Below are 27492 nucleotides of genomic sequence, written 5' to 3'. Positions count from 1 at the left end.
ATTTACCTGCTGTTGATTATGAATTTGGTGCTGTCTTCTCTCAGGTACATAAATAAGCCCAAAAAACCTATTAGTTCTTTAACTTCATGGGTTTCTCATCAAGAAATTGGACTTTATTTTCACCAGTTAAATCCCAAATGAAACTTGGCTCTTTAAATCCCTTCTAAGTAGTCAGTTGACCAAAAACTGCCAAAGAATCTTCCCAGAATATGAGGACTGCCTGATAGCCAATGAGATCTCACTCGGAAAGCAGTCGAGTTAAAGTTATAGATCAAATCATCTTATCATGTACTTTTTATTTTTACATAAAGGAATCACAGATTTTTTTCTCTGATGTAATTAAGCTCAGTATCTTTTTGAGAGTCATACATTCCTTCTCGTGTAGTTCTTGCTGTCTTTCTTTAATATGTTAAATGCAAGAAATGATACCAGCCAAAGTCATATGTTAACTCTGGCAAAATAGCACCCTAAGTTTGTAAAGACGTTGCCATTATCTTGGTCCCCAGTATACATTTTGTAATTACCTTCTATTACAGAAATAAAATTATGCATTATTAAACAGTATGAATTTTTAAATATAATTAATTATTTCCCCATGAAGCTTACTGAGATTTTATTCCATTTTCTAGCCATTTGGATTACTCAGAATATAAAACTAGATCTAAATTTTCTGACTTATAACCTGTATAGATACATCTATACACATACATATATACACTTTGTTTTTTGCTCAACAAATCTGTAGGAGTGCTGACAACACGAACTCCATCTTTGGCCCTCCATCTTGTTCATGCCTACTGAGCGACCTCCTTGGGTTTCGTATTCCAGGCCCCATGGAAGTTAATGTAAGCCCTGACTGGAATGTGGGAAGACTTGTTTTGATCTCCCCTAAAGTGGTGCACAGAAGGCTCCACATTAGATAACTAGTAGAGAGCCTATGGTGCCCAGGTGACGCCACTTTGGATACATGTCCTTTGACCTCACCTCCCTGCCCCTGGCTCAGTAAAAGCTGTGTGTTAAGGTCTGGACTTGGCAGAGAATAGCTGTGTAGCTGTCTGGATCATTTGTATGATCTAGGGGATTTTCTCGATTGCAGATTTTAAGTTACAGGGGACATAACGGACAGGTTTGCCAGGTCAAGGAGTGATGTGAATTTGACTCAATGAGAAGGTACAGAGAAGAAAATACAAGTGATAAAAATTACCTGGGAGTTTGGGTTTTATGCGTTAAAGTCGTGATGGAATGAGTTCTGATGGGCTTTTCAAGGGAGGTCAATAATCAGTTCCAATGATAACCTACTTGTCATTGGTATCTTAGATATTTGCAGTGAGAGGTATTAGGGGGACAGGGCATCATTTTGCCAATAGCATTCAGAGTTCTGTGGTCCCCCTTTTCAATTCTGCCAGAAACTGTGTCAAAGGTGAGAAAGGTGGTTTTACCATGCTTTTGTTGGACATTTTCTTCACTTCAAATGTGAACTTGTTAAGATGGTTCTAAATATAGGTGTGTGTGTGTGTGTGTGTGTGTGTGTGTACATATATTAGAGTCCAAATTCACGTACGATTAGGGATTTTGTTCTTTCCACTCAATGACCGCAAATATTGTGATGTCTTCCAGAGAGATTTTTTTTTTTTTACATATGATAAAATGACCAGTCACTAAGTTTATTATGATAATGCTTTATTAACTTAGGATCCACTAAAAAATCTCTTTGGGGTTTACAACTTTAAACCAACAAAGGTTTAGGGGCACCTGGCTAGCTCTGTTGGGAGAGCAACAGATGTTGATCTCCGGGTTGTGTGTTTGAGCCCCAGGTAAGGTGTAGAGATTACTTTAAATATATTTTTTAAAAAACATGAAATTTCATAACTATACTGTAGAGCCTCTTACAATGTGTTGTGGGACATTCCAGGCAAAAATGAAATTTTCTCTCAAGCTGGGGTCCTGTTTGCTTGAAAATTGGAGCCGTATTGAAGGCATTCAGAATAGGTTTTGTGTTTTGGGGGTTTTTTTACCTGCAGATTATTTATGGTTTTTATTTTCTCAGAGAAAGAGTAATAATTTTCTAAAAAGAAAAAGAAGAGAAAGAGTGATTAAAGCAAATTTGTTTCAATACAGTATTTTGCTCAAATTCACCCATATTTCCAATTTCTAATGAAATGACGAGCTAGATCAAATTCAAATTATGTAAATTTCTGTACCAAAAAAAGAAAGTAATAAAAATTCTCTGAAAAGCTTCTGAGGTTTATAATTACTCCAGAAATAAGTAGGGACTTGCTTTTTTAACCCAGTCTGACAATTTCTGATTTTAACTGGCGTGTTTAGTCCATTTGCACATTATGTAATTATCAGTATAGTTAATTTAAGTCTCTAATATTGCTACTTATTTTCAATTTAAATCTTCTCTTTTTTGTTAATCTGTTATGCCTTTCTTGCCTTCTTTTGGATTACTTGAATTTTGGGGGGGGGGTTGTTCCATTTTATCTACTGGCTTCTTAGCTATATCTCATCAATGTCCATTTACTGTCAATATTGCCACTATTCACACTTTACCTTTTATACCTGGCAGTGTCTGTTTTCCATTTTTCAATTCTCACTTTCCGCTTGACATTTTACACTCCACGCTTCACAGATGTAATAACCTTACAACAGTATAATTCTATTTACTCGCTCTCCTGCTTTTACAGACCTAATAATTGGAAAGGAGAAGGTAAAACTGCCTTGGTCAGACATTATTGCTTGTGTAGAGAACTCAAAAAGGTCCGCAAAGAATTGAAAAAATAGCGGAGTTTAGCAGGTAGCTGGATATAAGATTAATATATAAGTCAGATGTGTTTCTATTCACCAGCAGGAAACAGCTAGAAAACGTAATTAAAGAGAAGATTCAAAACTTGTGCAAGACTACTACAAAGGAAAGTTATTAATCTTCACTGAGATAGATTATCGGAGACCCAAATAAATGGTCTTGTTATTACTCTGCCCTTGCTACTTACTACATAGAAATGCATCTACTAACTCATGCTGTCTCCACCTTCCCAAAATACCTGGGGAAGAGAAGCAAGAGATTAAGAAGGGACTTGTCTCAGGGCGCCTGGGTGGCTCAGTTGGTTAAGCATTTGCCTTCAGCTCAGGTCATGATCTCGGGGTCCTGGGACTGAGCCCTGAGTTGGGCTCCCTGCTCAGTGGGGAGCCTGCTTCTCCCTCCCCCTCTGCCCCTCTCTCCCGTTTGTGTTTTCTCTCTCTCTCAAATTTTTTAAAAAAAGGGCACCTGGGTGGCTCCCTCGGTTAAGTGTCTGCCTTCATCTCAGGTAATGATCCCAGGTCCCCCCTCTCCCTCTGCTTCTCGCTCTCTCTCAAATAAATAAATTCTTTAAAAAATTAATTTTAAAAAAGCAAAGCATTAAAAAAAAAGGGGGGGTGGACTTGTCTCTGAGACCCTAGTTAGGAAAACCCACCCTCACCTCTGGACGTGAGAATAGATTACATTTGTAATCTGTGAAATTATTATGCTTAAGGCAAAAAATTATAAAGGCCTGATAAAAGTTCACTAATATAAAGAGATCAATAATGTCTCGGCTGTGGCCAAATAGCTTAGTGAGTTCTGGCTGCAATAACAAAATACCACAGACTAGGTGGTTTATAAACAGAATTTTCTTTCTCACAGTTCTGGAGGGTGGAAGTCTGAGACCGGGATGCTAGCACCGTCAAGTTGCAGCGAGGTCCCTCTTCCAGGCTGTGGAAGGCCAACTTCTCATTGTATCTTCACATGACAAAAAGAAGGTAAGAAGACTCTCTGAGCTCCCTTTTAGGAGGGCACTAATCCCATTCATGAGAGCTCCACCCATGAATTAGCAGGTTCCCCCCTACTAATACCATCACATTATGGATTAGGATCTTAATATATGAATTATAGGGGAACACAAACATTTGGCTCATTGCACTAGGGTTTATAGAGCTGCTAACCCTTGGATTTGATGAATTTTAACAGTTTACCACATTCACAACACCATGCTTGATGTTAAAGTTGGATTCAAAATGTCCCTTATGCCCAAGAAGCTCAGGCTAATGTGTGTGGGAACTTGTGATACATATGTGTGTGCATAGAATGGCAACTGGGGAGGCCAGGGAAATATACAACCCAATTAAAATACCAGGCAGAAAGACAGTGCTAACTTTTTTCTTTTTAAAAAACAGCTGTTTTGTTATAAAATTAATGGTTATTGTACTGAATTTGGAAAAATATAAAGAAAAATGCATATTGATTGTGTTCTCATTACCCTCAAAGTAATATTTTTCTGGGCACTTTTACACAGATGCCTCTAAAGGCAAATCCATGTTTGCGTGGGCGGAGACTCTGTTCCTCTAGAGTGTGGCATCAAGCAGTCCCGACACCTAGGCTCTCTGTGAGCTCCTGCAGGAGCAGATGCTTAATTTCAGAGACAGCGATGCTGGAGCAGAAGTCCAGACATGTTTTCTAATCTTTATGAAACCCAGGACTGTGGAAGAAAACGTGAATCTTCCCTGTAGATAGGCTTCTAATTTGTAAGTTCAGTCAGATGAATTCAGGCTCCCTGAAAGAGACGGCTGGAGAGAGAGTCCTAGAGGGGAATTCAAGGAGGTATAGTAGTCTTTCTTTCTTTCTTTCTTTCTTTCTTTCTTTCTTTCTTTCTTTCCTTTCTTTCTTTCTTCCTTCCTTCCTTCCTTCCTTCCTTCCTTCCTTTCTCTCTCTCTCTCTTTCTTTCTCTCTCTCTCTTTCTTTTCTTTCTTTCTTTTCTTTCTTTCTTTCTTTCTTTCTTTCTTTCTTTCTTTCTTTCTTTCTTTCCTTTCTTTCTTTCTTTCTTTCTTTCTTCCTTTCTTTCTTTCTTTCTTTCTCTCTCTCTCTTTCTTTCTTTCTCTCTCTCTCTCTTTCTTTTTCTTTCTTTCTTTTCTTTTCTTTTCTTTTCTTTTCTTTTTTCTTTTCTTTTTTCTTTTCTTTCCTCCCAGCAAGCTGTAGCCCAACATGGCTTTTGAACTCAAGACCCCAAGAACAGGAGTCTCATACTCTTCTGACTGAGCCAGCCATGTGCCCCAGAAGGTATAATAGTCCTGAGGGGTGGAGAGATTGAGCTTCAGCAATCGAACATTGGAGCAAACAGGTACAAGGACAGTGTGAGTTTGGGCTTGACCATCTCCTGAGCTCTCCTTTGCACCTTCCTTCAAGAGCCTGCATGCTCTGGATATGAGAGCTGTGAGATAGAAGAAAGTGAGGTAGGAGAGTGAGGTTCTTCTGTCATGGAGTCAAAGAATGAATCTCATGGACAAGGGAGAGTGAGTAAAGCAATAGAGTTTTATTAAACAAGGATATAGAGAGGGGCGCCTGGGTGGCTCAGTCATTAAGCATCTGCCTTCAGCTCCAGGTGTGATCCACAGTCCTGGGATCGAGCCCCACATCAGGCTCCTCCACTGGGAGTCTGCTTCTTCCTCTCCCACTCCCCCTGCTTGTGTTCCCTCTCTCGATGGCTGTCTCTCTCTCTGTCAAATAAATAAATAAAAATCTTAAAAAAAAAAAAAAAAAGGATATAGAGAAAGCTCTCAGGCCTGAGAGGGATCTGGACAGGGTTGCCAATATAGGCCTCCACTGACAGTCTTTTATTTAGAACTGACCAGGGAGCTTGTGACCTTATCGTTCTTGTGATGGCTTGAGTAAGGACTAGTGATGACATCTTCAATGGCTTACTTGTTTTTAGGGTCTGATTATACTTTGTTGGTCAGAGGTGACTGTCATAAAAAAGACACCCTTCCCCCCCTCCGCCACCCTGACATCTAGGGCAGAGTGGTCTAGTGTGTTCCCTTATCTCTGTTTTCCTTAGACCTCCGCATTTTTGGGATTCCTGTGAGCCTGATCCCGTAAACCCCCTAGCTGTCTCTCCCTACCTAGCCCCCCCATCCCTTACTCAAAAGTACTGTTTCCTACTGCTGCAGGGACCTACAGTTCTCCTGTGGAATCAGACAAGCTTCTCACCTACCAGGGAAGAGAGAAAAGGATCAGTATGTACTGGTCTGGATAGACTGGTGGCCACACAGGAAAGGGCAGGGACCAGACCCTTGAGCAAACTGTGACAATAGGTCACAAGGTAAAAGCAGATGATATTGAGCGGAAGGGATGTGAAGTGCTGATTAAATGAGAGTCTTTTTTCTCCCGTCTTCTAGGAAACCACAAGGTAAAAATTGGAGAGGGGAGTCAGAGTGAAGTGTGGATCGTCCACATGAGGGGTCTCAGAGCACTGGGGTTTTGTGTATTATTTCACATGTAACATTTATCCTCATCGGTGGATGAAGTGAGGAAAAATATGTGCATAACCCTACTCATCATACATTCCTTTAGAAAAACAATGTCATGTCATATAGGCTATTGCCTTCTGTGCTTTATTCACACCAGGCAGGTGGTGGTTTGTGAGGATAAGCAGCTCAGTCACAGAGGGGGAAAAGCTACATTTGTATATAGGATACAGTAGGAGTAATTTATGAACTATAGTATAAGGATAAGATGATTACATAAATAACCTACAAATTATGTGAAACAAAACCAGTTCTGTAAGTTAGATATACCTGGAATGCCATGTGAGTTCAAAACATGAAGACAACAAACATGGTTAAGGAAATCAGGATAAGGGGCACCTGGGTGGCACAGTCAGTTAAGCATCTGATTCTTGGTTTCAGCACAGGTCCTGCTCTCGGGGGTTTTAGGACTGAGCCCTGCATCAGGCTCCATGATCAGTGCGGAGTCTGCTTATCCCTCTCCCTCCCTGCTCTGCCCCTCACCACGCATGCTCTCTGTGTCTCTAAAATAAATAAATAAAATCTTTAAAAAAAGAAAGAAAATCTGGATAAGCTTTGAGCTGGAGATGATACTTAAGGCTTCACCTACCAGCAGAATTTGAACAGGCTGAAATTGCAAAGGAACTCCGGATGGAGAGAATGGCAAGAGGAAAGATACAGTGGAAGAAAGCCAAAGGGCACATACAAATGGTAACAGACATTGCTTTTTGAGGTGTAGATATCTCAAGATGGTGACTTCTAGCAGTTAGGAATTTTTCTAGAGGTATAGAATTGGGTTTCTTCTGTGTTGAGATGGTGGTTGACACAAAGGAGGAAAATACCTACAGAAAAATGATGAGACCTGAAGATAGAATTTTGAGGATCACCTCGAAATCAAAGGAGAGAAAATATTCAACAAGAGAAAGAAAAAAACAAAAGTCATGGGAGAATTGGGAGGACAGTACAGTATACCTAAAGATGAGGGACCACAGTATATAAGGAAGGTGGTGAGCTGTGAAAGATGAACACCAAGAAAAGGCAACTTGCTGAGGCAGTTAGAGGTTGACTGGTCTCAAAATATGAAGGGGTTGATGAGGAAGTCAACTGAGTGAGGGCAGTATTGTTCCTTAGACTCAAGTGCAGTCTCCCTGTGACCTCTTGATATGTCTCACTCAAGCTCCTTCAGCTGGAGTGGAGGGAGGATCCCTTCTCAAGAAGGAATGCCTGCGTACAGGCCTCTCAACTTCGGGGTACGCAACTAAATTTATTCCTAAAAAGCTAAAGGAAGAGGCTGACACTCAATTCAGAGTCCTTGTAAATAGGTACGTGGAGCTTGGTGTCTTTTAGTCCTGAAACAATAGCAAGGTTAGTTTTGAGAGATTTAAGAGAGAGGTGTAATATAGCAGTAAACAATTGTAGATGTTTCCTAATCTAAAAGATATATTATATTTGGAATAGTACTGCATCTTTCATGATTGTTTATTAAACCATTCCCATTTTTGCAAGCAGTTGAAAAACAGGTATTTGTTAATATTTAGTTTTGCCTTTAGTATCTTTTGATTCTGTCTTTAGCATTAAAGAGTCAGTATTATAGAAAGATCTATAGCGTGCTCAAAAGTAACAAACTTAAACTGTCCTCTTTTGCAGGGAAGTCTTTAAGAAAAGAAAAAGAAATCGTCCCAACTTGGTCGCTACGATTTGAGTTAAATTTTAAAATTTAGATTAGTGGGGGCGCCTGGGTGGCTCAGTGATTAAACGTCTGCCTTTGGCTTGGGTCGTGATCCAGAGTCCGGGGGTCGGGCTCACTTCTCAGCAGGCAGTGAGAAGTGAGCTTCTCCCTCTCTCTTTGCTCTTCCCCCTACTGGTGTTCTCTCTCTCTTGCATGCTCGCTCACTCTCTCTCTCAAATAAATTTTAAAAAAACTTTTAAAAAATTAGATTAATAATATGGGGTGCTTGGCTGGCTCAGTGGGTGGAGCATGTGACTCTTGATCTCAGAGTTGTAAGTTCTAGCTCCTATACGTTGGGTATAGAGATTACTTAAAAAAATAATAATAAAATCTTTTTAAAAAGTTAGATTACTAATAAATGTAGCTCACTAATACACAAAATAAAATAGATGAAACCTGATTTATTACCTAAATCAAAAAGCTAGCGGACACAAAAAGTTAAAAAGTTCAATTTAAATTTAATGAAACAGAGGAGTCTCTGAAACAGAGAAGGCATCTTTGGGTGATGTGTAAAAATAGGAAAGCTTTCCTAAAGAACATATTACCTGAACATATGAAAAGATTTACAGTAGAGGGAGCTGTGGTAAAGAGAGGGATATGCTTAAATTTAGTTTTCCAGAAGTCCATATGGACATTTAAAATTAGAATTATCAAGCCAAAAAAATATTATTTTATATAATGTCAGAAACTTCTACAACAAGCATCTGGAGAAATCTTTATTTTTAGAAGTATCAAGCATTACATTGGTTGCTTTGGCAGTAGTTATCCTTGGAGATTACACGCTCCATTTCTTCTCCCAAACTCATCTATCAGCAAGATCCTCCTCTCCTGGGGATAAGAGAAGAGGCAGAGAAAAGATAAAAGTGTTTTTTTTTCCCATACTATTCTAGAAATTCCTTCCCCTCTAGGACACAAAATCCTAGGGAAAAGCAGTGTTCCCCTAAAACCTTGACTATAGGGTGACCAGACATTCTGGTTTGCTGGGGACAGTCACACTTTACAGACATTGTCCTCAAGTGATTATTAGGAGTATTGCCTTTTAATTCTCAAAACTGCCCCAATTCAGACAATAAATTATATGGACACCCGACATCCATAGCAATTGCCCTGTGTCTCCTCAGGAGACACATAATACCAACAATGAAAATCTCAAAGACCATACTTTCAAGGATCATTTCTAGTTTGTTACTAGAGAAGTTTCTCTGAATGTGTTGAGCACCGGAAACTTCCAGGAGGAGGTGCAGCATTCTCTCCTGAGCGTGAAGCTCCTTCTTGATGTTGCTTCTGCAACCGCCATTAACATGGATATTGGTTGGTTCTTCCCTTCCTTTGGGAGAGCAAGAGGGAGAGGATGCAGTCTGAGCGGAAGGAAGGAAGGAAGGAAGGAAGGAAGGAAGGAAGGAAGGAAGGAAAGAAGGGAGGGAGGAAGAAAAGTTATTATAAAACTTTCTACTTAGCCGACAAAATGGAGGAATATGAAATTGCAAAGAAAAAAATTGTAAAATCAAACATGCCATAAAATTGATGAATTCAATTAGATATGATACTTTGATTAACTTTATATGTGAGTTGGTTTAAACTGCTTAGAAATATGTAGTTTTTATATATTTTTAAGTTTAACTGTAGAATTATCAGCCATCTTCAGTAAACGGATTTGTACTTTTTTTACTTTTTCTTCCAATGAGGGAGAAGGTCTCATCTAATCATTAGTTCAAGCTAATGAGTACACTGAAATAGTTCATCTATTTTTAAGAGAATATAATGTAGAAAATAGACCAAAATTCCTGTTCTGGATTAATAACTCCCAATACTACTCCCACCCCCACTCAATTCCACTTAAATTTTTTTTAAAAGTTTTAAAAATTAAGTTTTAGAAAATCTTAGTAGGTTTTATAAATTTTTTTCAAGTGCAGGAGCCCCTGGCTGGGTCAGTCAGTGGAGTGTGCAACTCTTAATCTTGTGAGTTCAAGCCCCACATTGGGTCTAGCAACTACTTAAGAAAATTTTTTTTCAGGGGCGCCTGGGTGGCACAGCGGTTGGGCGTCTGCCTTCGGCTCAGGGCGTGATCCCGGCGATCTGGGATCGAGCCCCACATCAGGCTCTTCTGCTATGAGCCTGCTTCTTCCTCTCCCACTCCCCCTGCTTGTGTTCCCTCTCTCGCTGGCTGTCTCTATCTCTGTCAAATAAATAAATAAAATCTTTAAAAAAAAAAAAAAGAAAAGAAAAATTTTTTTCAAGTGCCTCAGTATGGAAACCAGAAATGAATGAGAAATAAAATGAATAAATGCCATAATTGATTATATTCTTATGAGCCAACAAGGGATAAGGAAATAAATAGGTGGTGGGTGGAGAAAGATTAGTGAAGCATATTTTTCAAGGAGTTTACAATCTAGTGGATGAAATAAGCGTAGAAAACAATGTGGCATAATAAATTATATTTCAGAATAACATTGACATTTAAAATGGATGAGTATTACAGTAGAAAGAATTTTTTAAATACAGAGAAATGGAGTGACTACATTCTAATTAAATCATAGCAGATGATAGACTTACTTGATTTAAGTACCAGAAGAGAAGAAACTTCTATTTTTATTTTATAATGAATTCACGTACCAAAAAATGTATTGGGGAAAAAAATTCATATTAGAATTGAAGTCAAAGACAGACCTAGTTTAAAATGCAAAAGACTCGTTTGTAGAAAAATATGTCTGATAAAAAGAACAAAATGAACAAAAAACATGGAGCCAAATGATAAATGAAAAATGCTTAACAAAAGTGTTAACAAAAGGTTTCATAATTGCCTTTCAAAGTATTATAATTTTTAAAAGAGCTAGAAAAATGAGCCTGCTGATAAAAGAGTAGGGAATTGAAAATATTGGCTAAAAAGGAGCTATAAAAATAAATAATTTTTCTGTATTGCCTTTTAACAAGAAAATTAAAGGAAATGTGCGATTAAGGAGTAACGATGTCTTTACATAAGGCTATGAGGGAAAGGAAGAGAAAAGTACATTGAATGCCAGGGGAAAAAGCATTACTTTAACAGTACTAAAGGAGCTTGTGATGAGTCTACTGATGCATTTAGAGCCGACTGACAAATGAGGGTACCCTCCCTGAATTACTGTAGTAGCCTTGTACAAGTCTCTTGCCTTGTTCTCTTGCTTTGCCCAGTCTGGTTGCAACACAGCAACCACAAAGTCCTGTTAAAAACTTTTCAGGTCATGCTACTCTTCTGCTCAAAGTTCTTAAGTGATCCCATGCCCCTCAGAGTACAGATTAAGGTTTTACAGCACCCTAGAAGGCCCTGTATGATTTGGTCACAGTTTCCTCTCTGACTTCCTTTCCTGTCTCTTTCCGCTAGACTTCTCTCTGGTCACACCGGCATCCTTGAAGTCCCTGCAACAGACCAGGCCTCCCTCAGAGCCTTTGCTCCAGCATCCATCAACGCATGACCCAGGGCTCTCTGTAAGTCCTTAGGATGCTTTCATGGGATCTAAATGGTCAAGAATAAAACAAAAGCTCTTTGGGGTCCTTAACATATTTTAAGAGTATAAAAGAGTCCTGAGACCAAGACATTGAGAATCATTGCTCTAGTTAATTCCTTCCAGTGCCCTGACCTCAGATATCTGCCCGCTTTTTCCTCCACCTTCTTCAAGACTTTGCTTGTCCTTCACTCTCCTGGTAAGGCCTACCCCGACCACCTCCTCCCAATCCCAGACTTCTCATTCTCCCTTACATTTTTCTCTCTTCCACGGCATTTATTACCTTACAACATCTATATAATTTACTTAAATATCATATTTATTGTCTATCTCTACAACTCTATAATATGAGCTTCAAAAGGGTGAACTTCATGTCAGTTTTGTTCACTAATACATCCTAAGAGCATAGAAGAGTACGTGATACATAGTAGATGTTTCCTGAATAAGTGAATATTGAAGAATTGATAAAAATATATTTCCAATACACTTATTGTGATGAGCATTGCATACTATATAGAATTACTAAATCACTATGTTTTATACCTGAAACTAATATATTATACATCAGCTATACTACAATAATAAAAAACTTTTAAATATGTCTTTCCAAGACATATTGAGGTAGTGGCTTTACAAAATGCAGCAAACATACATACATTCATCACAATTTAATAAATTATTGGGGGAAAAACATCTAAAGAACAAATAATAATAAAAGTAGCGTAAAGACTGCAACTTTATCTGGTAAACCCAGGGCAGAAGAAAAGAAATCTTTGAAACATTTTGTATCAGTAATTCTATGCTCCAGTCTGAAAATGACACACTCCACTGCCATCATCACTCATTACTCATTAGCTAGAACTAGTCACATGGCCCCACCCAACCAAAAAGAGACCAAAAGTACACTCCTACCATTTATCTGAAGGCAGGAACCTGAAAATATTCGACAAATAGGACTACTATGTGATGAATTGTGTTTCAAATTTGATAAATCAATTCAATAAGCAAGATTAATAAAATTTCATGTGAAATTAGTTCAGAATATACAATGATTGTAAAAAGCAAAGAAATTCCGGTTTCATTATGAATGATAAATGGCTTAATCTTGCCTTATATAGCAGAAAATAGGTGACAATATATTACATTAATCGTAATGAACTTTATTAATGGCTTGGACTTGGGAGCATTTCATTCATTCCTCACATCTTGTGTTCCTTCTTTGCTTCCTTCCTTCCTTTTTTCCTTCCCTCTTCCTTCTTTCAGCAAATATTTGTTGAACCATTCTATATACAGCTAATGATGCTAGGTGATGGGGATGCAACAGTGAGTAGACAAGATTCTCGCCCCCCTCAGAATTTATGGGGGAACACTGGCAATAAAGAGGTAGGCAGAATTTTAAAATCAAAATAGTTATAGATGGTGGTAAATATTATAATGGAGATAAACATTTGATAAAGAATAACTGGGATAGTCAGAAAAATCTTTGTAAATTGATATTTAAGATGAGATGTATATAGACTGTGAAGGAGCTCGTTTTGCAAAGATTCCGAGAAAGAGAATTCCAGACACATGGGATATGTGTAAAAGTTCTGGCATGACTGAGAAATCGCAAGGAGTCCTGTATGGTTTGCACCAGAGAGGAAGGAAGAGAGAAGTGAGAGACAAAGTTGGAGAGCCGAGCAGAGATCAAACCATGCAGGGCTTTGTTGACAAAGGCAATAGGCTTAGATTTTATTCTAAAAGTAATAAAAAGTCATGAAAGGGTTTTAAGCAGGGGATTAACAGGATTTCTTTCACGTTTTTAAAAAATTACACTGGCTTCTGGGAGAAAAAAGGATGGATGGGGGAACTGTTAGAAAGTTAAATGCAGAAATCTGGTTGGTTTTGATTAACTTTAGATAACAGAGAAGGAGAGAAAGAAATAGGGTCAACACATATTTAATAAGAAAGCCAACAAGATTTCCTGCTGGGTTGGAAAGAATCAAGGACCTTGAGTATAATGTCTTTTGCTTCTTCTGGTCTGTAGTGTAATATTCTTTATCCACCGGGATATTGCTTACCTTTGGAGGTATTTAAGGCTGAGGTTTAAGTTGGGCGCAGCTGTGATTTGACTTCTCTGGTCTCATGGTAGTGACCCCCGGGTGACTGAGTCTCATCGGCTGCTGGTCCAGATCACTGCTCTAGGTCTGTCTGAGTTTCCTACTTGATCCAAGTCTCTTCTAAAATCCTGGCCGCTAGGCTTCTTGTTCTGTTAAGGTGACTCCTTCTGGCAAGCTCTCTAGTCAGATGCTCAATAACCGGGGGTCAGCGTATATCACACAGGATCAGAGCCAGCCCAGGAAAGCTACCTGACCACAGTTCACTTTTAGGTGACTGTGTTTGAAATTGGTATATGGCAGCCAGCTGTTTGCTTCCTCCAAGAATCTCAAATAGTGAAAGGAGGACAGAGTACCTCTACTCTCAGTGTTCTCACTTAAAGAATGTTCAGCTCTAGGCCAGAGCCAAAACTCAGGGAGGGGTAAGTACAGAGACATCTGCTCCCTTCATTCTCACCTTCTTACTCTCTTCTTTGCATTATTCCCCGCAGTTCAAAAAGGACTGTGTTTTATCCCAGAGAAGGCCTGGTGATCGTAGGTAGGAATGACATCTCTCCATCATGGGAGAACAGCTTAGCGGAGTCCATCAAGCTAACATGTCTATGATCTTGCTGCACAATTCAAATTTATATATCAAAAGCAGAATTTTAATTTATTCTATTTGCACTTCTCATATAACAAATTTTAGATGCATCTGACACAGAGGGAAGCCTCCTTAAAACCAAGATGAAAGTCATGAGCTCGGAAAAGCAAAAAAGAAAATTATACCATTAATTTTTAAAAAGTACTCATAATTATTATCTGAATCGATCAATCTTCATATCCAACTTACAAGTTCAGTGATCTTATTACTCCCATTTTAGAGAAGAAACTGATACTCATGAAGATCTTTTTACTTTTTAACTTATAGCACAAATTACCAAATTACATTATTGGGACTCCAACCCTTCTATCTACAAAACTCATGTTAAAATGCCTTCTCTTGACATTTTTGTAGCTAATGCTTCTAAAGAGAGGGAAATAAAAGCCAAGGATTCCAGCACAGGGTGTAATACAGACGTAGGCAAATCAACTTAACATCTACATTCTAACAAAAGCCCAAAAAATCAAATAATCGGAAACAGAATCAAGTAATATATTGCTTAGGAATGATGTAAGAAAGCCACAGAGCAGAAAGCAAGCTGGCATTGTTCTGGGCATATGTTCAAGTGTTATGATCCACCCCAAATCTCAGTAGCTTAATATAACAAAAAGTTATTTTTTGTTCCCATTACACCTGCCGTAGGAGTTGGCAAACTTCCTGCTCCACACAGAGATCCACACGGAGCTGGAGCTGCCATCTTGTTAGCTGCACCGTCCTGGGTAGGCACCTTCCTCGGTATTTTGTGAGGGGTAGAGAAAAACTTGAGCAACTTGCATGGGCTTTTGACTACCTCAGCCTGCAGATAATCCACTTATGTCCACTAAGATTTCACTGGTCAGAGCTAGTCCCATTGCAAGGGGGCCGGGAAATGTAGGAGAGCAAATGGAATGCTTGCCCTGCCTCTGTCACAGCCCTATGAACCTGATCCACACATCCAGCACTTAGCCCTCCTAATTCCAGATCTTTCATTTTCAAGGTTGCTTTTTAGGTTCAGAATAAATGTTATCCTCCTTTTGGAGACTGCTTTACATTTTGTGATTGGGGAAGAATATTGCAAGATCTTTATAAATCTTTATTAAAGACAAAGTTACAGTTCTAAGATCATTGCAGGTAATCTATTTTCTTTTTAATGAAGCAGTGTTTATGGCATGAGAACACATCTTCTCTTACCCACATTAGGCATAAGATACCATGCGGGTAGAAGGGTGGCGTCTCTAGTGATTGTGTGCTTTCTGTCCCCACAACTTGCCTGTGACCACTTGGCCTTTCTTCTGGTTTAAATACGCAAGAGTGACTTAAAAAGTCAAGCACCTTGCTTTTCAGTTATAACTGATAGGTTTCCATTTACAAAATTCCCTATTACATTACAATATGTTGAAAAGAGAAATCTGCAAATTTGAATATGAACACAGAGTACCTAAAACCTGTAATGAGTAAATTGTTAGCTTTAGGAAATGTAAGGAAGTAGCACCATCTGGTGGGTAAGAAGGAAAGAATGTGGAAAATTACCAAATGTGTAATTGTGGGCACTTTTAAAAATTATTCTTGCCATAGACATAATCAGATTTTCAAATGAGAGCTTTTTGGGAGCTTTAGAATGGAGACCTGAGGAATGAAATCCTCCTCTGAGAAAACAGGGACAAAAACAAGGTGTGTGCCTTTTCGTGTTACCATTTCTGGATGATGGTTGTTCACGTGAAACCCAGGTCAATTAAAGCAGCCTTGGTCATGATGAGAGGGTTATTTACAACCTGAGACCATTATCCTCAAAGAGCCTAGTATCTTGGTAATTTTAGATAGTTTACACATGCCAGGCCAAGGCACTGAGTACAGGCCTCCAATTCACTTGGCATTTATTAGTAAAGGGCCAGCAGGGGGCCCTTCACACCTGTTTGTTGGTGAGTACCAGCCTTTCATGTTGAGTTTTTTTGTTGTTTGTTTGGTTTTTTTTTGACAAAGGCAAGAGAAAAGTTTTCAGCTTTTCAGTTTTGAAGTATTTGTGCCCCATTTACATAGCTGACACTTTCTCACAACTTGAAGATTTGTTTCCTTGAGAGATTAAGTTTGGAATTCAATTTGGCCATTGTTGAAAGGTGAACTTAGTTAAATAGAGCAACAATGTAACGAATCTGTGCTGGAGTCCTACCCTGATACTTTCATCCCGCATTTTCTGTGATTTCAGCAACAAAAAGAGAATGGTAGACTTTTCCCTAGGGAGGAAAGGGTACAAGGATAGTTACAGCAGATAGATGTTAAAACCTAGTGTAACATGCTGTCCATCCATTTATCATTGAGCCTCATCAAGCGGCCTTCTTTAAGGTCTCTTTTGGTTGACTTTCCCCCCATGCATATCAAAACCATATGCATTTTTTAAAGATTTTATTTATTAATTTGAGAGACAACAAGAGAGAGAGAGAGAGCAAGAAAGAGAGCACAGAGGGAGAGGGAGAAGCAGGCTCCTCGCTGAGCAGGGAGCCTGAAGTGGGACTCCATCCCAGGACCCCGGGATAATGACCTGAGCTGAAGGCAGAAGCTTAACCAACTGAGCCACCCAGGCACCCTGAACCATATGTATTTTAAAGTATCTGAGCATATGCAGCAAAAAGTTCTGGTCAGCAGGCTTCTGTGGTCAAGAGAGATGACATAGCCCAGGGGTTGAAAGCCCAGTCTCTTGAACCAGATTACCTGATTTTTTTCCCCAAGATTCTATTATCCCTTAGCTATCACTTCCAATTCCCATGCCTCTCACCCTAGGCAACTACTAATTTACTTACTATCACTACAGAGGTGCCTATTTTGGACATTTTATACAAATGGAATAATATAATAAGTGGTCTCTATAACTGACTTCTTTCACTTAGCACTATGTTTTCAAAGTATATCCGTGTTATAAGATATATCAGGACTTCATTCCTTTTTATGCTGAATATTTTCCTTTGTGTGGATATACCACAGTTTGTTTATCCATTCTCACCCATCAATGGACTTTTGAATTATTTCCACCTTTAGCAATTATGAATAATGCTGCTATAAATATTAGTGCACACATTTTTATGTGGGCATATGTTTTCATTTCTCTAGGAACAGATTTAGGAGGCCCTAGGAGTGAAATTACTACATCCTATGATAACTCTCTCTTTTTTTTAAAAATTTTTTTAAATGATTTTTTAAAATTTATTTGACAGAGAGTGAGAGAACATAAGCAGGGTGAGTGGCAGAGGGAGAGGGAGAAGCAGACTCCCCTCTGAGCAGGGAGCCTGACTCAGGACTCCACCCAGGGCTCCCCCGGGCTCGACCCCAGGACCCTGGGATCATGACCTGAGCCGGAGGCAGATGCCTAACCCTCTAAGCCACCCAGGTGCCCCAGATAACTCTATCTTTAATCAAGACACCTGATTTTTAATTCTGGTTCTGTTTCTTGCCCTGTGTTTTGGGGCAAGTTATGCCCCAGTTCGTTTATGTATAAAATGGGACCAATAGTACCTCGTGTGGTTGTTTTAAAGATTAAGCAAATTACAATGTGAAAGCCTCATAATATAGCCATAGACATCATATAAGTGTATTTTTTTAAATTAATTTCCAGATTTTCTTCCTTAAGGATTTTGTGAGAATCCTTAAACCAGAATGACGTAAGGAATAATCTCACGTTTGGTCAGATTTGGACACTGCTTCCTCAACTGTCCCAGCTCTGCCAGACATTTTCTGTTTCCCCTGTCTACCCCGACACCATTCCCTGTTTGAATTGTTACTTCTTTTTTTTTTTTTTTTTTTAAGATTTTATTTATTTATTTGACAGAGAGAGAAACAGCCAGCAAGAGAGGGAACACAAGCAGGGAGAGTGGGAGAGGGAGAAGCAGGCTCCTAGCAGGGAGCCTGATGTGGGGCTTGACCCCAGGGTCCCGGGATCACGCCCTGAGCCGAAGGCAGACGCTTAAGGACTGAGCCACCCAGGCGCCCCTGAATTGTTACTTCTTTTCTTCAGTGCCTTATAGGAATTTTAAATAGTACTTATTCTTTGCATTGGCAAAAGTTCAAAGTTCGCCTAAATACAAGCTTTATAGAGGCTTCGTTTCCCTGCAATATAGTTTGCAAACAGTTGGCTTCTGGTTTACTTGTAAACGTGGTGAAGGTTTTTATTTATTTGCTTGGTTCTTTACTCTTAACCTGAGCACCCTACCCTATGTGTTTCTGTCACACGGCTCTGGAGGGACTCATTTTATTCTTCTCCATTTGCTCATTGGGGTCCAAACTGAAATGGCTCCCACCGTGGTACAGTGCCACGTCTCTTCCCTGGTGGCTAGTCTACATTCTACTAATGGTTTCTTGGATTAAGCTAGTCATGCTTAGAACTGTGTTGGCTGCATTGATAGTAAGCTCCGAAGTCCTGAGGTGCTCTGTTTAATAACATGACCCAGAGGACTTTGGCTCATGGGTTTTTTCACTAAAGAAACAGCTTGGCATAAAGATAAAATGGATTTTATAGTCAACTATTCGCCAAGTACATCAAATCATTCTTAGGCAAAGAAGACAAAAGGGGAATTATGTTTACTAAGAGCTTACTGTGTAGCAGACACTAGTTACTTTGAGGAATATTTTGGAGTAAGTCAAGGTTGGAGCATGACATAAGGTCCTTTGTATGCCCCTGATAGCACAGCTTCAGGTGACAGAACGTTCCAGGGACTTTGTGTCCATCACGGAATGCTCCTAAGGACTGAGACAGATGCCCAGGCATACATCTTGTTTTGCATACGCCCAGGATACCTGTAGAAAAGAGCTCAAACCTGCTCCAAGTGTTGTGTTCAGGCACCCAGAAACCAGTCTAGGGGACTGAGATCCCCCAAAGGAGGTTGGTCTGGAGACAGGGACCTCAGAACCTGTGAGAAGATATGGAAGAATAGGCCTGAGCTGGTAGTGTGCCTGAATGTCAGCGGGAGCGGTGGCCCAGAAGGCTGTGCTTCTCTTCCCTGACATTTCCCCTCCCCCCTAAGCTTGAATATGCTGTGAAAGGAGAAGGCAGGGACCGAGGGGGCCTAACTGTTGCCGTATCTCGAATTGTGGGACCCTAAAAGGTTTTCCCGACTGTCCAGAAGGGAAGAGAAGCATAAGATTGGCAGTGTAGGAGTAAGAGCAGAAGACACGAAAATGAAGTGACTGCAGGCACACCTTACTCGTGGGGCTTCCCAGACAGAACAAATTAATGGGAAGGGCTGCCACCAAAAGACTGAATTTTCTACTGGTCAAGTAGCTGTGGACTCAAAGCACTGAGATTCAGGATATTATTATAAGTATCAAATATATCTCCTGACAGGTGAAGCCTAAGGCTACATGGGTTATGTGCAATTAGCCTATGCAATTAATTTTACAGAAGAAAAACTGAAGTTGGATGAGGTAATTTACCCAAGTTCACAGAGATGGTGGACGACAGAGCCATGAATCACCATCAGAGCTATTTGACTCCAAAAGCCAGGATCTTTCCCTTATACCTTAAAGCTTCTCAAGATATGAAAGATTCAATGGAGCACAGTCAATATGTGTTTAGAATATTCCGAACAATAATGATTAAAAGTAGCATACATGGAGCAATTAACACATGCTAATATACGCTAAGTGATTTGCCTGTGCAACTCTGTGATTTACTGAGAAATTGATCAGTATTTTTATTTTTTTCTATTGTTTTCACCAAAGAATGATGACAAAGGTGAGACTCTATGCCCTTGAAATCAAGATTTCCCTTATCTTCAAAGTGAGAGTTTTAATAGGATTCATTTCAAAGCCCTCAGCCTATAAAGGGATTAAGCTGCACTGTCCCAAAGGAGGTGAAAATGGAGGCTTTGGGAGGGTTGCCCAACCCCAGAGTTTGTTCCTCAACTGAAACATGGGGAGGATTATGGATTTCTCAGTTGCCTGGACTCTGCAGTCTGGAGGTAGCAGTCCTTGCCGGAGAACAGATGTTTGAATCCACGTGAGGACTGGCCTCAAACGCTGCGTCTTGAGCACCTTGTGTGAGATGTTTGTGGCTAAGGAATCGGCAGAGAGGAATTTTGTGAACAGGTATCAGTCAGCCCAGCCACGCCCGGTGTTTGGCACAGAGGCAGCGCTCGGCTCTTGTTGAGCAGTTGGAGGACTGAGTGGCCACCCGTGCGTGTGAAGGCTGGGTACACAGTGGCCCTGTATGGAGCAACCGTATGGAGCCAAGGGAGAAAATAGCTGTCCTATGGTCAAGAACCAGGCCCCCCATTTTTCTAGAAGATGTATACCCCAGGGATTTTGTGAGCTCCAGTGAGGATAATCCCAGCTGATAACTGGTCTTGGACTTACTGACATTGATAAGTGGTGATTTGGAGATGGCTTAACTCAGAAAAGAAATGTCACAGAACTATTCATACCTGTTGGACAGACACTAACTCACTTCCTATTCCCACAACACATTCCTGAAGTTCTCTTATCACCCTCCTTTTAGAGCTGAAGAGATGAGACCATAGAAGTTGAGCAAGTTGGCCATGTTCACACAACTCAAAGACTTTCTTCACATGAATTTAGGCCTTTCAGACTTGCCAGCCTTTATAAAAAGCACTATGACAGTTTCATCTGTGTGATTTGAAAACTAATTCAAGGAGTCTCTTCCCCACTATAAAAACAGATTGTTGGGAGCCCGGGTGGGTCAGTTGGTTAAGCCTCTGCCTTCATCTCGGTCATGATCCCAGGGTCCTGGCATCAAGTCCCACATCGGGCTCCCGCAGGGAGCCTGCTTATCCCTCCCCCTCTGCAGCCCCCACCTCCCTGCTCATGTTCTCTCTCTCACTCTCTCTCAAATAAATAAATAAAATCTTTGAAAAAAAATAGATTGTCACCAACATAAATAGGATGTGTGGCAGCATTCACTCTTCTTAAAAAAAAGAAGTATTGATATTTAATTATACATAGGATATAACAAGGTTTTTTGTAAATAGGCACGTCTTAGAATTTAGTTAGAGAAAGAGACTAGATCAATAAATATCTTAAATTTTGAAAGAGTATTACAGATAATAATTGCTATAGGAATTTGGATTGGAACACTAGTAGATGGTGCAATGGAAAGAGCATTAGACCAAAAAAAAAATCGTTAGACAATGAGTCAGAAGTCGTCAGTTCTAATTTTGACACCAACTGAACCACTTCCAGCTCTTTAAACTTTAAGATTCTTAATTTCTCTGTGCCTCAGATCTGTCATTTAGAAACTATTGATAGTAATGCTCCCTTCTTTCCTCGCAGGGTTTTTAAAATTATATGTGCAAAAATGTTTATAAAACTATAATGAACTGTGTAAACAAATGAGAGATACTGTTTTCCCTCTTTTCACTAGTGCCCTATATTCATGACTAGTGAGAACTATGATAATTAATGCGTCAGCATGACCAGGCTTTTGTGCTCAGCTGTTTCATCAAACGTCAGTCTAGATATTGCTGAAGGTAGTTTTACTTTTTTTATTAAATTTCTTTAAAGATTTTATTTATTTATTTATTTATTTATTTATTTATTTGAGAGAGTGAGAGAACACACAGAGGGAGAGAGAGAAGCAGACTCCCCGCTGAGCAGGGAGCCGGACTCGGGCTCAATCCCAGGACCCCGAGATCATGGCCTGAGCTGAAGGCAGACGCTTAACTGACTGAGCCACCCAGGCGCCCCTGAAGGTAGTTTTTAGATATGACTATCATTTAAATCTGTAGACTTTGAGTAAAGCAGATTACCGTTCATAACATGGGTAGGCCTTCCAATCAGTTGAAGACCTTAAGGAAAAAACTGAAGTCCCTACACCACCAAAAAGGGAATTCTGCCTCCAGACTGACATTAGACTCAAGACAGCAACATCAGCTCCTGCAAGAATTGGCAGCCTACCTGCCAACCCTTCAAATATCATATTTACCAGCCCCTACGTTTGTATGAGCCAATTCTTTGAAATACATTTCTCCCTGTGCAACCGATATAGGGTATATATGTGTGTGTGTGTATATATATATATATATATATATACACATAAGTGTGCACACAGATACACATTTACACACGTATATATTCTATTGGTTCTGTTTCTCTGAAGAATGCTGACTAATGCAATAGCTGCTGTGAATGACGGACTTACTTTGACAAGAAAAATGTGGAAACCATGGGGCGCCTGGGTGGCACAGCGGTTGAGCGTCTGCCTTCCGCTCAGGGCGTGATCCCGGCGTTCTGGGATCGAGCCCCACATCAGGCTCTTCTGCTATGAGCCTGCTTCTTCCTCTCCCACTCCCCCTGCTTGTGTTCCCTCTCTCGCTGGCTGTCTCTATCTCTGTCGAATAAATAAATAAAATCTTTAAAAAAAAATGTGGAAACCAATCAAAGGAACTTCAGAAAGTACTGTTTTACTCTCAACATATTTTTCTTGGTCAATTTTCGAATATAGAGGAAATACAGAGTATGTTTCATAATAATATCTTCCCTTATTCCTATGAAATATGCACATTTAATATACCCAAGTAGGAAGTAGGATGAAACAAGAATGTTTGCTATTGTCTGGGGTTGCTGGCCTGCCTTTAGGGACTGTGTGTCTTTGCTCAAGAAATTCCCTACATTAGAAATACCGGCCTTGGGGCGCCTGGGTGGCTCAGTTGGTTAAGCATCTGCCTTCAGCTCAGGTCATAATCCCAGGACCCTAGGATTGAGTCCCGCATTGGGCACCCTGCTCAGTGGGGAGCCTTCTTCTCCCTCTCCCTCTGCCCCTCCCCTGCTTGTGCGCTCTCTCTCTGTCTCTCTCACAAATAAATAAATAAAATCTTAAAAAGAAAAAAAAAAAGAAATAACTGCCTTCCCAGTCATCCTTTGTATAAAAGGATGTAACCCATCCTTTTAAGCCCAGTTCAATGACCCTTCTGTGCTGAAATGCCCAATTCTTCTAGCTGAAAGTGATTACTACCTCCTTTGAACTCTGTTCCTCTTTTAGTATTCATCACTTTATGTCCTGAATTATAGTTATGTGTGTGTTCCTGTTGTTCCCACGTCTAGAAATAATGATCTTCTTGAAGGTAACAGTGACTGATAAATCACGGTTTTCATCAGAGCCTGCTCTAGGTCCTTGCCTAAGGTGTCTTGATAAATACGTGCTGAATAAATAAAACTTTGTGGGTCATTTTGGTCTCTGGACTTTAAGTTATTCTCTCCAGTTTGTGCAATAACAAGTCCTGTAAGAAACTTCTATCAGAGTCACTGTCATCTTTTATGTATGGTAGTGGTCTGGCGGTATTTATTAGGTAGTAAAGGAATGTACAGTAGCAGCACGGGGCTTTAGCTATGAGCTTGAAAGTTGGCCTTAAATGACATTTTAAGTGAGGGAGTTTTATGAACAGAGGGTAGTAAACTCACACGGGCTTTGAAGTGTACTCTGGTGACTATACCGTAACCAAGGTACGTCCTTGTTCTCCCATGATATGTTCCTGATATTTATCAGTGATACAAACTCACTGCTAAAATTATAACAAAAGCAAAGTACAAGTGTCTGTGCACCCATCAAATATTTCACTTTCAAAGATATTTCTGTGCCCTCAGTGAACAGCATGTACTTTCCATCCAAATTTGGAACACTTTACTCACTTCACATTATGTGGATAGACACAGCGGCACAGAAATACAATGACTTCTTAGGGGAAAAAAGCAGAGCTGAAATCTATTTTAGATTGAAAAATTTTTAAATTCTAATTCAGTGTGTTCGACATCCAATATTCCTTGTACCTCTGAGGGAAAATTCATCAAAATGGTATAACTGGAGGACAGAGGCTTGTTCTTGGGTTCTATTCAACTAGTTTTACATTTTAATGCATCTAAAATTCCTAAAACCGGAATTACTCTAGAAGATAAGAGTAATAATCCACACTATACTCAGTTCATTGATCCAATATTGATTGATAACATATAGTAGCACTATTTGGAATGCTAAAGACCCATCCATGAAGAAAACATAACCCCTACCCTTGAAAAGACCACTGTTTATGGGAGGGGATAGGTATATACACCAAACTGACTGGTAAATCTTGATTGTTGTTTAATATCATTTTTAGTTTTCCCTGCTGTCGATTCATCATGGTAAAATAAATGGTCTCCTTTCCTAACTTGTACCTGAAAGGTAAAGTTAGTCTCTTTTTATGGCAGCTGCCCCTCCCCACCCAATAAACACAAACAGAACTATTCAGAAAATTAAATTGTTTGGGATTCAGGCCCATTGAGGAAGATTATACTGGCTTATCTCAGAAGGAGAGTGGATAGAGGAATTGAACTATCGTTTGGAATTGAATTCCTGAGGTGGGTAGGGTCAAGGCTCCTATTCCCAATCAGAATCCCAATAGGTGGCATGACCAGTGGTAAGGATGGTGGTTCAATCTCTAGAGCTGTAGCCTTGCAAGCCTTGGGTCTGAGTTGAGTATGGAGGAAGGGTACTACACAAGTAAAAGAGTAGCCTGCTTTCCAGTAGGCCACCTGCTTGAGCAATGGACATGACAACTGGGCAACTAGAATGAACTCAAGTCAAGAATCCTTTTCTCCAGCTGGTTCTTTGAGAGAATCAATAAAATTGACAGACCACTGGCAAGACTTATCCAAAAGAAAAGAGAAAGGACCCAGATTATTAAAATTATGAATGAAAAAGGAGAGGTCACGACGAGCACCATTGAAATTGGAAGGATTATTAGAAATTTTTATCAACAGCTATATGCCAATAAACTAAGCAATCTGGAAGAGATGGAATCCTTCCTGGAAACCTATAAACTACCAAGATTGAAACCGGAAGAAATTGATTCCTTAAACAGGCCAATTAATTATGAAGAAATTGAGTCAGTGATAAACAACCTTCCAAATAACAAAACTCCAGGCCCGGACGGTTTTCCTGGGGAATTCTACCAAACATTCAAAGAAGAAATAATACCTATTCTCCTAAAGCTATTTCAAAAAATAGAAACAGAAGGAAAGCTACCAAACTCATTCTATGAGGCCAATATTACCTTGATCCCCAAACCAGGCAAACACCCCATCAAAAAGGAGAATTACAGACCGATTTCCCTAATGAATATGGACGCCAAAATCCTCAACAAGATCCTGGCTAATAGAATCCAACAGTACATTAAAAGGATTATCCATCACGATCAAGTGGGATTCATACCTGGGATGCAAGCGTGGTTCAATATTCGCAAATCAATCAGCGTGATACATCATATCAACAAGAAAAGACTCAGGAACCATATGATCCTCTCAATCGATGCCGAAAAAGCATTTGACAAAATACAGCATCCTTTCCTGATTAAAACCCTTCAGAGTGTAGGAATAGAAGGTACATTTCTCAATCTCATAAAAGCCATCTATGAAAAGCCTACTGCAAATATTATTCTCAATGGGGAAAAGCTGGAAGCCTTTCCCTTAAGATCAGGAACTCGACAAGGATGCCCACTCTCGCCACTATTATTCAACATAGTACTAGAAGTCCTTGCAACAGCAATCAGACGACAAAAAGGGATCAAAGGTATTCAAATCGGCAAAGAAGAAGTCAAAATGTCTCTCTTTGCAGATGACATGATACTCTATATGGAAAACCCAAAAGAAGCCACTCCCAAACTATTAGAAGTTATAGAGCAATTCAGTAACGTGGCAGGATACAAAATAAATGCTCAGAAATCAGTTGCATTTCTATACACGAATAACGAGACCGAAGAAAGAGAAATTAGGGAATCCATCCCATTTACAATAGCACCAAAAACCATACGTTACCTTGGAATTAACTTAACCAGAGACGTAAAGGACCTATATTCTAGAAACTATAAATCACTCTTAAAAGACATTGAGGAAGACATAAAAAGATGGAAAGATATTCCATGCTCATGGATCGGAAGAATTAACATAGTTAAAATGTCCATGCTACCCAGAGCAATCTACACTTTCAATGCTATCCCGATCAAAATACCAAGGACATTTTTCAAAGAACTGGAACAAACAGTCCTTAAATTTGTATGGAAACAGAAAAGGCCCCGAATCTCCAAGGAACTGTTGAAAAGGAAAAACAAAGCTGGGGGCATCACAATGCCGGATTTCGAGCTGTACTACAAAGCTGTGATCACAAAGACAGCATGGTACTGGCACAAAAACAGACACATAGACCAATGGAACAGAATAGAGAGCCCAGAAATGGACCCTCGGCTCTTTGGGCAACTAATATTTGATAAAGCAGGAAAAAACATCCGGTGGGAAAAAGACAGTCTCTTCAATAAATGGTGCTGGGAAAATTGGACAGCTACATGCAAGAGAATGAAACTTGACCACTATCTCACACCATACACAAAAATAAACTCCAAATGGATGAAAGACCTCGATGTGAGACAGGAATCCATCAAAATTCTAGAGGAAAACATAGGCAACAACCTCTACGACATCGGCCAAAGCAACCTTTTTCATGACACATCCCCAAAGGCAAGAGAAACAAAAGATAAAATGAATTTATGGGACTTCATCAAGATTAAAAGTTTCTGCACATCCAAGGAAACAGTCAGAAAAACTAAGAGGCAGCCCACGGAATGGGAGAATATATTTGCAAATGACACTACAGATAAAGGACTGGTATCCAAGATCTACAAAGAACTTCTCAAACTCAATACACGAGAAACAAATAAACAAATCAAAAAATGGGCAGAAGATATGAACAGACACTTTTCCAATGAAGACATACAAATGGCTAACAGACACATGAAAAAATGTTCAAAATCATTAGCCATCAAGGAAATTCAAATCAAAACCACACTGAGATACCACCTTACGCCAGTTAGAATGGCAAAAATAGACAAGGCAAGAAACAACAATTGTTGGAGAGGATGTGGAGAAAGGGGATCCCTCCTACATTGTTGGTGGGAATGCAAGTTGGTACAGCCACTCCGGAAAACAGTGTGGAGGTCCCTTAAAAAGTTAAAAATTGAGCTACCCTATGATCCAGCCATTGCACTACTGGCTATTTACCCCAAAGATACAGACGTAGTGAAGAGAAGGGCCATATGCACCCCAATGTTCATAGCAGCAATGTCCACAATAGCTAAATCGTGGAAGGAGCCGAGATGCCCTTCAACAGATGACTGGATTAAGAAGTTGTGGTCCATATATACAATGGAATATTACTCAGCTATCAGAAAGAACGAGTTCTCAACATTTGCTACAACATGGACAGCACTGGAGGAGATAATGCTAAGTGAAATAAGTCAAGCAGAG

The 27492-nt window shown here is 39.7% G+C and overlaps 1 non-coding gene across 1 annotated transcript; it reads left to right on the top strand.

The window, feature by feature from the left end:
* Nucleotides 1–9178: 9178 nt before the first annotated feature.
* LOC113267324 (small nucleolar RNA U3) lies at nt 9179–9393 on the top strand. The gene has a single exon (XR_003320708.1). It is a non-coding gene; the product is annotated as a small nucleolar RNA U3 (small nucleolar RNA).
* The last annotated feature ends 18099 nt before the right edge of the window (nt 9394–27492 follow it).

This window comes from Ursus arctos, unplaced genomic scaffold, assembly GCF_023065955.2.
Source record: "Ursus arctos isolate Adak ecotype North America unplaced genomic scaffold, UrsArc2.0 scaffold_3, whole genome shotgun sequence".
Lineage (NCBI taxonomy): Eukaryota > Metazoa > Chordata > Mammalia > Carnivora > Ursidae > Ursus > Ursus arctos.
The sequence above is the reverse complement of the archived record's forward strand: the minus strand, read 5'-3'. Positions and strand labels throughout refer to the sequence as shown.